Raw genomic sequence first — 7,881 nt, 5'->3', positions numbered from 1 at the left:
TTGGTGAGTTTGGACAAAAGTTTGTCTATCTTGTTGATTTTCTCAAAGAACCAACTCTTCATTGCATTGATTTTTTGTATTGCTTTCCTAGTTTCTACTTTATTGATTTCACCCCTCAATTTGATTATTTCCTGGAGTCTACTCCTCCTGGGGGAGTTTGCTTCTTTGTGTTCTCGAGCTTTCAGCTATGATGTTAATTCTCTAGTATAACTGTTCTCCAGTTACTTCATGTGGGCACTTAGTGCTATGAACTTCCCCCGTAGCACTGCTTTCAAATTGTCCCATAGGTTTGGGTATGTTGTGTCTTCATTCTCATTGAATTCGAGGAAGTCTTTAGTTTCTTTTTTTATTTCTTCTTTGACCCAGGGATGGTGCAGTTGAGCATTGTACAATTTCCATGACTTTGTAGGTTTCTGCATTTTGTGTTGTTGTTGAATTCTAATTTTAAAGCATGGTGGTCTGATAAGATGCATGGAGTTATTCCAATTTTTTTGTAGCTGCTGAGGTTTGATATGTTGCCAAGTATGTGGTCGATTTTTAAGAAGGTTCCATGTGGTGCTGAGAAGAAGGTATATTCTTTTTTATGTGGATGAAATGTTCTATAGATGTCTGTTAATCCCAGTTGGGTCATTACTTCTATTAGACCCTTTGCTTCTTTGTTGAGTTTCTGTCTGGTATTCCTGTCTAGTGGTGAGAGTGGTGTGTTGAAATCTCCCACTATAACTGTGTGGGGCTTTAGTTGTGATTTAAGTTCTAATAATGTTTCTTTTATGAATGTGGATGCCTTTGTATTTGGGGCACAGATGTTCAGGATAGACACTTCATCTTGGTGGGTTTCACCTGTGATGAGTATGTAATGACCTCCTTCATCTCTTTAGATTGATTTTATTTTAAAGTCTAATTTGTTTGATATGAGGATTGCTACCGCTGCTTGTTTCTTGGGTCCTTTTGATAGGAAAATCTTTTCCCAACATTTAACTCTCAGGTAATGTCTGTCTTTGAGGGTGAGGTGTGTTTCTTGTATGCAGCAGAAGGAAGGGTTCTGTGTTCGAATCTATTCTGGTAGTCTGTGTCTTTTTATGGGTGAGTTAAGGCCATTAATGTTGAGGGATATTAATGACCATTGATTGCTCATCCTTCTTCGATTTGCATTGGTTGTTGTTGGTGGAATTATGTGTGGAATTTCACCCCTTTGTTCTTTTGGCTGTTGGTAGAGAGGGATTCTATATTGCCTATGTTTTTCTGGTTGTAGTTAGCTTCCTTGGGTTGGAGTTTTCCTTCCAAAATTTTCTGTAGGGCTGGATTAGTGGATACGTATTGTTTGGATCTAGTTTTGTCATGGAATAACTTGCTTTCTCCGTCTATAGTGATTGAGAGCTTTACCAGTTATAATAGTCTGGGCTGGCATCCATGGTCTCTTAGTGTTGGTAGAATATCTATCCAGGACCTTCTGGCTTTCAGAGTTTCCATGGAGAAGTCGGGTGTAATTCTGATAGGTCTGCCTTTATATGTTACTTGGCCTTTTTCCTTAGCTGCTCTAAATATTCTTTCTTTATTCTGTATATTTGGGGTCTTGTTTATTATGTGGCGAGGGGACTTTTTTGTGGTCCACTCTATATGGTGTTCTGTAAGCTTCTTGTACCTTCATTGGCATGTCTTTCTTAAGGTTGTGAAAGTTTTCTTCCATGATTTTGTTGAATATGTTTTCTGCCCCTTTGAGGTGGTTTCTTCTTCTTCTATACCTATTATTCTTAGGTTTGGTCTTTTCATGGTGTCCCATATTTCCTGGATGTTTTGTGTTAAGGATTTGTTGGACTTAAGGTTTTCTATGGTTGATGAATCCATTTCTCCTAGTGTATCTTCAACACTTGAGATTCTCTCTTCCATCTCATCTATGCTGTTGGTAATGCTTGTATCTGTAGTACCTGACTGTTTGCCCAGCTTTTCTATTTCCTGCCTTTATTCAGATTGTTGTTTTTTTATTGTCTCTATTTCAGTTTTCAACCCTTGCAGTGTTTGCATTACCTCTTGCAATTTTTGCTTTATCTTTTCCATCCATTTGTTGCCTTTCTTCCATTTCTTGCATTTTTTGGTTTGCTTTTTGTTCCACTTTTTGCATTTTTTGCTTTGTTTCTTCTTCCATTTCCTGCCTTTTTTGGTATGTTTCTTCTTCCAATTCTTGTGGGTTTTTTTGCTTTGTTTTTTTTCCATTTCTTGCATTTTTTGCTTCGTTTCTTCTTCCATTTCCTGCCTTATTTGGTTTGTCTTTTCTTCCAATTCTTGCATTTTTTGGTTTGTTTTTTCTTCCATTTCTTGCATTTTTTGGTTTGTTTTTTCTTCCATTTCTTTGAGGGATTTTCCTATATCCTCTTTTAGGACCTCTATCATTTTCATGAAAGTGGTTTTAAGGTCGTTCTCTTCTGCATAGTTCGCATTGGAATGTTGGCGTCTTGCTGGTGTGGAATCTCTAGAATCTGGTGGTGTCATATTTGTTTTTCTGTTGCTGAGTGTGTTTTTGTATTTGTCTCTTTCCCATCTCTTCTTCTAGTGGGTGCAGAAAGAGCCCCTTACTGTTCTGGGGACCAGAGTTCCCTTTTGGTGGGTGCTAGCAAGTGCAATAATCTGGTAGTTCTTCTATGCCTTGTCCTAGTTCTGGTCCCATGGGTGGAGAGAAGAACAGGATTCTGGGGCGCTTAGCCTCCTACCTGGTCCCCTGGACCCTATGCTGGATCCTGTTGTACCTGATCCTGCAGCCAGAACAGCTGCTCCCCTGGTCTCCCTAGCTCCTCTGGTTTCCTGGTCTTGTTGGTGGGGGAGAAGTCCTGGAGTCTGGGGTTCTTGGCTCCCACCGGGATTGGAAGCTCTGTGCAGTTCCCAGGCGATCTGCAGGCACTGGAACACAGGCCCAGAAGCCGGCCTGTTCGGGCAATGTCTCTTTATAGCAATATAATTGTGACAGGGTGCTTCCCAAATGACTCTACATTGTTTGTGTAAAGTTGACATAAAACTGTGCCTCACAATTAGCCCCTTATCAAATTGACACACAGTCACATTACTATTTAATGAGGACCTTTCCTTTGTACCCATCCCCCCCAAGATGTCAATATCACACCTTTCAACTTTTAAAATTCCCAGGGTAAACTCAATTAAAAACTCAAACACTCTAAAATTCTGTCTCTTTAAAACATCCAAAGTCTCGTTCAGCATCTCTAAAATATCCAAAAATCTCTCCTAATTTCAAGTCTTTAAAATTCCAGTGTCTCTCTAAAAATCTTAAGTCTTTCATCTGTAAGCTCTTATAATACTAATAATAATTTAAATACTTTCTTACTCTGAGATTAAACAATCACGACACAGTCATAACTGAGTCAAAACTAAACCGAAGTCCAGCAGGGTACAGTTCAAAATCACTCAGTCTTCTGTGGTCCAAATGGCTCATTTCTCCAGTTCCACTTTAAGGAGCACACAAAACTTGTTTCTCAAGCTCAGGCCAGCACTGCTCTACAGTGCTTGGTGGTCTTCCTTTGGGTATGGCATCTCCAAAATACTAGGGTCCCTGCTACAACTGGGCTGCACCTTTACCAATAGTCTCTCCTGAGCTCTGTTCAGTGACTCTAATCTTGTCACATGGGACAATACCTCAACTGTTCTCCATAACCCTTTTATACCATTAAAAAAATAACCTAGGAAGACCTTACCCGTGGTACATCCTGGCTCCCTCTGGACTACAGCTTTTGTGTGCTAACCTTAACACTTCCCAGAATATTTTGCCTCAGTGATACTGGCGTGTTCTTAATCACAGCTGATGCTTCAGCCCCAATTGGCTAGTATTGATTGTCTCTGCAAAGCAAATGTTCACTTTAGTGGTTTTTATCTCTTGTTAATCAGCCAAATCTTCAGCTCCAGCTGATGAAAAGCACAGATTGCTAATTAAAAGTATTTATTTTGTTTTTGTTGTTGTTAATTTGGTTTAAGGCTTCTCAGTCTTGGGAAACTTTTTGTTTTTCTTCCGTAGGTTTTTCAAGACATAGTTTCTTGGTGTAGCCCTGGATATCCTGTCCAACTTTTTGTTTCGTTGGTTCTTTGTAATTTTTTCCATTTCTACTTTATTAATTTTATCCCTGATTTTAATTGTCACTTCCCATCCACTTCTTTTTATTGTTTCTTCTTGGAGAGGTGTTGTTTGTTCTTGTTTTCTCTAAAACCTTTAGGTGCATCTTTAAGTTATTAATTTGAAATCGCAACAGCTTTTATGTAGACATACAGTGTTGTAAACTTTCTTCTTAGGACTGCCTTCATTTTTTCCATAGATTTTGATATGTTGTATTTTCATTTCCCTTCAGTTGTAGGAATTTTTAATTTTTCCTTCTTTATTTCTTCCATGACCAGTCAGTTCCGTAGTCGTTAGTTTCCAGGAGAGTACTTCTTGTGGTTTCAGTTGCTGTTGATAGTTAGCTTTATTCCATTGTGTCAGACAGAATGTGGGATGTACTCTCAATTTTCCTATATTTATTGAGACTTTCTTTGTGCCCTAATACATAGTCTAACTTGGGGAACATTCCATGGAAAAGAATATTTATTTCTTACTCTTTGGATGTAATGTTCTAAAGATATCTCTTAGGTCTGTTTGATTTATGATGCATTTCACCCCAGAGTTTCTCTGTTTCCTTTTTTCAGATGACCTGCCTATTAGTGAGAGTAGAGTATTGAAATCACACACTGTTGCCCCTTTCTGAATGAACGAGGATGGATTGGGGGCTACACCGAAGGTGGCGGGAGGGGAAACTGGTTAGTATAAAAAAAGAAATAAAAAGAAATCATCCACTATCAATGTGTAGGAATCATTCTGCTGTTTTATGTCTAATAGCACTTCTTCTATAGACACTGGGTCTTTCTGTGACAAGTGCACATATATTTAAGATTGTAACACACTGTGGATTTTACCTTTATTAAGTGTGAAGTGTCCCTCATTTTCCCTTCTGACTAGTTTTGTCTTGAAGATTTCTTTGGCAGATTTAGAATAGCAATTCCTGCTTTTTTCCTAGTTTAATTTTCTTTAAGTTCCCCTTCTCATCCTTTTACGCTGAGGTACTAATTATGATTTTTTGTGAGGTATGTTTCTTAGGCAAAAAAAATTGATCTGTTATCCTGTTTTTAATGCATTTAGCCTGTATTTCTATTGGAAAGTTGGTTCCATTAATATTAAGAATTATGAATGGTATGTGCTAATTGCTACCATATTGTTGCTTTGTGTTTTATTGTACAACTTTTATTTTAATGTTCTGGAATTATTTATTCTTTGTGCATTCTTGAGTATGCTTAACCTTGCCTTTGGAATTTTTAAATCTGTTTTTAAGGTTTTTTATTTTATTTTATTTTTATGTTATGTACATTGGCATTTTGCCTGCATTCATGTCTATGTTAGGGTGTTTGATCTCCAGGAACAGTGTTTATTGACAGGTGTGAGTATCCATGTGGGTGCTGGGAATTGAACTTGGGTCCTCTGGAAGTGTAGCTCGTGCTCCTAACTGCTGAGCCATCTCAGTAGTTCCTTAAATCTGTTTTTTTATCATGGAAATTTTTCCTATATCCCTGGATTACTATTATTAATTTGCCAGGTATGACATTCCAAGACAGCATCTGTGGTTTTTAATAACCTTTAGAGCATTATTCTAATTTCTTACAGTTTTCAATGATCTCCACTGAAAAAATAAGACAGGTGCTCTCCTTTTTCTGTCTAGAACCATGGAGACACTGCTGGAGAAGAAAAAGCAGGTTCTTGTTGTGCCAGAAACCCCTAAGAAAAATCGAAGGAATTTCGCAGAGTTGAAGGTAAAAAGCTTTAGAGAAAAGTTTTCACTGAAGACACTGTGGAAGGCATGGAGCAAGCTTAGCTATGAAAAGGCAAAGAATTACCATAAGGAATACCGGTATATGTACCAGATGGAGATTCGCAAGGCTAGGATGGCAAGGAAAGCTGGAAACTTCTATGTGATGGCAGAACCTAAAATGGCATTTGTCATCTGAATCCAAGGTATCAATGGTGTAAACCCAAAGGTTCACAAAGTGTTGCAACTGCTCCATCTTCATCAGATCTTCAATGGCACTTTGTTAAACTCAACAAGGCTTCATTGCATGGGGGTACCTCAACCTGAAGTAAGTAAACCAGCTCATCTACAAGCGCAGTTATGGCAAAATCAATAAGAAGAAAATTGCCTTGACAGACAATTCCTTGATTGTTCGATCTCTTGGTAAATACGGCATCATCTACATAGAGAATCTAATTCATGAGATCTATACAGTTGGGAAACGCTTCAAGGAAGTGAATAACTTCCTGTGGCCTTTCAAATTATCTTCTCTACGAGGTGGAATGAAGAAAAAGACAAGTTGTTTTGCAGAAGGTGGGCTTATTAGATGGATGAAATAAGGTGTTGCCCAAATGTTTTTTGTAATCTGATCAGTTAATAAACAGTCACAGCTAGACGAAAAAGAGAGAGAGAGAGAGAGAGATGCCTTTTTAATGTAATTCACTTTTTCTTCCTTGCAGCCATAAATGTCTTTATTTATTCTGTACATTTATTGTTTTGAATAGAATAAGATATGCAGCTTCTTTTCTGATCCTGTGTATTTGGTTTTCTACAATGCCTCTTAGACCATGATAGGCATCTCTTTCCATACATCAGAAAAGTTTTCTTATATGATATTGTTGAAAATATTTTCTGGGCCATTGAGTGACCAGGATCTCCTGTTTCTCTATACCTGTAACTCAGAGGATTAGTATTTTTATACTTTTCCAAAGTTGCTATATGTTCTACTTATGAGCAGGGTGGGATCTTATATTTCTTTTTACTGAGTAATCCAGCTCTTCTACTTTACTTTCAAGACCTGATATTCTCTCTTCCATTTGATCCGATCTATTAGTGAAGCTTTTCTCTGAATTTTTCACTTTAATTTCTGTGATTTATTTGAGTTTTATTTCATTTTTTTGCTTTTTGTCATAGAGTCTATCTCTTAATTAAATTCTATTTCATGTCTTGTATTTTTAGTTATTCAATTGTGTTTTCAGTCTTTACTCTGGCATTTACTAATATCCTGAGTTCTTTCATTGTATTTGTTATTGCTGTTTTGAAATAATTATTTTTGTGACATTCAAGTTGCTTTTCTCAAGGAATGTTACTGTGAGAGTACTGATTTTTTTTTACAATAATCTGTTGTCTAGATTATATATTTTTGTAATGGCACCTGGAGTTATGTCCTTCATAGTGTTTTTTTGGTATGGGAATCTTGTCTGTATTTTGTTTAGGGAGCATTTCCTTTGTTGATCTCCATTTTTTATTACCCCAACTTGTAAAGTTGTAGATCAGCTAAAGGAGACTTAGGGTTTAGTCTTAGGGTAATTTTGTCTTGATGTTCAAGTGAGATAATGGAATTAATTTTGTTCAATTAACTCTAGGTGGGGTTTCTAAGACAAGGAACAAAATTTCTGTAGAAATAAAAACAAGCTACTTAAAATTAAAATAAAAAAATTAAAAAAAGAAAATTGTCACAGCTAATATTGAGTGTAATAAGAAAAGTTAAAACCCCAGAGACAGGTTTTAGGGTTCAAACTTCAAGCTGAAGATCAGAGAATCAAAGCAGGTGGCCACTAGCTCTAACCCCTACTTCTGGGTGAAAGGGCTAGTCTGTCCTCAGTGTGGCTGAATACTGAATGCCCTGTTCCTATATACTTCCCCAGAGCTGGGATTAAAGGTGTGGGATCCCAAGTGCTGGGATAACCTTTGGGTGAAATGTTTGTCTTTTAGACTGGATCAATTTCGTGTAGCTCAGTGTGACGTTGAACTGACAGAGCTCCATCTGCCTGTATTCTGAGTCCTGGAATTA

General features: G+C 37.4%; 1 pseudogene; it reads left to right on the top strand.

Annotated features, from left to right (window-relative positions):
• The first annotated feature begins 5,745 nt into the window (after window positions 1-5,745).
• On the top strand, window positions 5,746-6,427 carry LOC101835919 (annotated as a pseudogene).
• The last annotated feature ends 1,454 nt before the right edge of the window (window positions 6,428-7,881 follow it).

This window comes from Mesocricetus auratus, unplaced genomic scaffold (assembly GCF_017639785.1).
Source record: "Mesocricetus auratus isolate SY011 unplaced genomic scaffold, BCM_Maur_2.0 Super-Scaffold_100053, whole genome shotgun sequence".
Classification (NCBI taxonomy): domain Eukaryota; kingdom Metazoa; phylum Chordata; class Mammalia; order Rodentia; family Cricetidae; genus Mesocricetus; species Mesocricetus auratus.
This window is presented reverse-complemented; position numbering and strand designations above follow the sequence as displayed.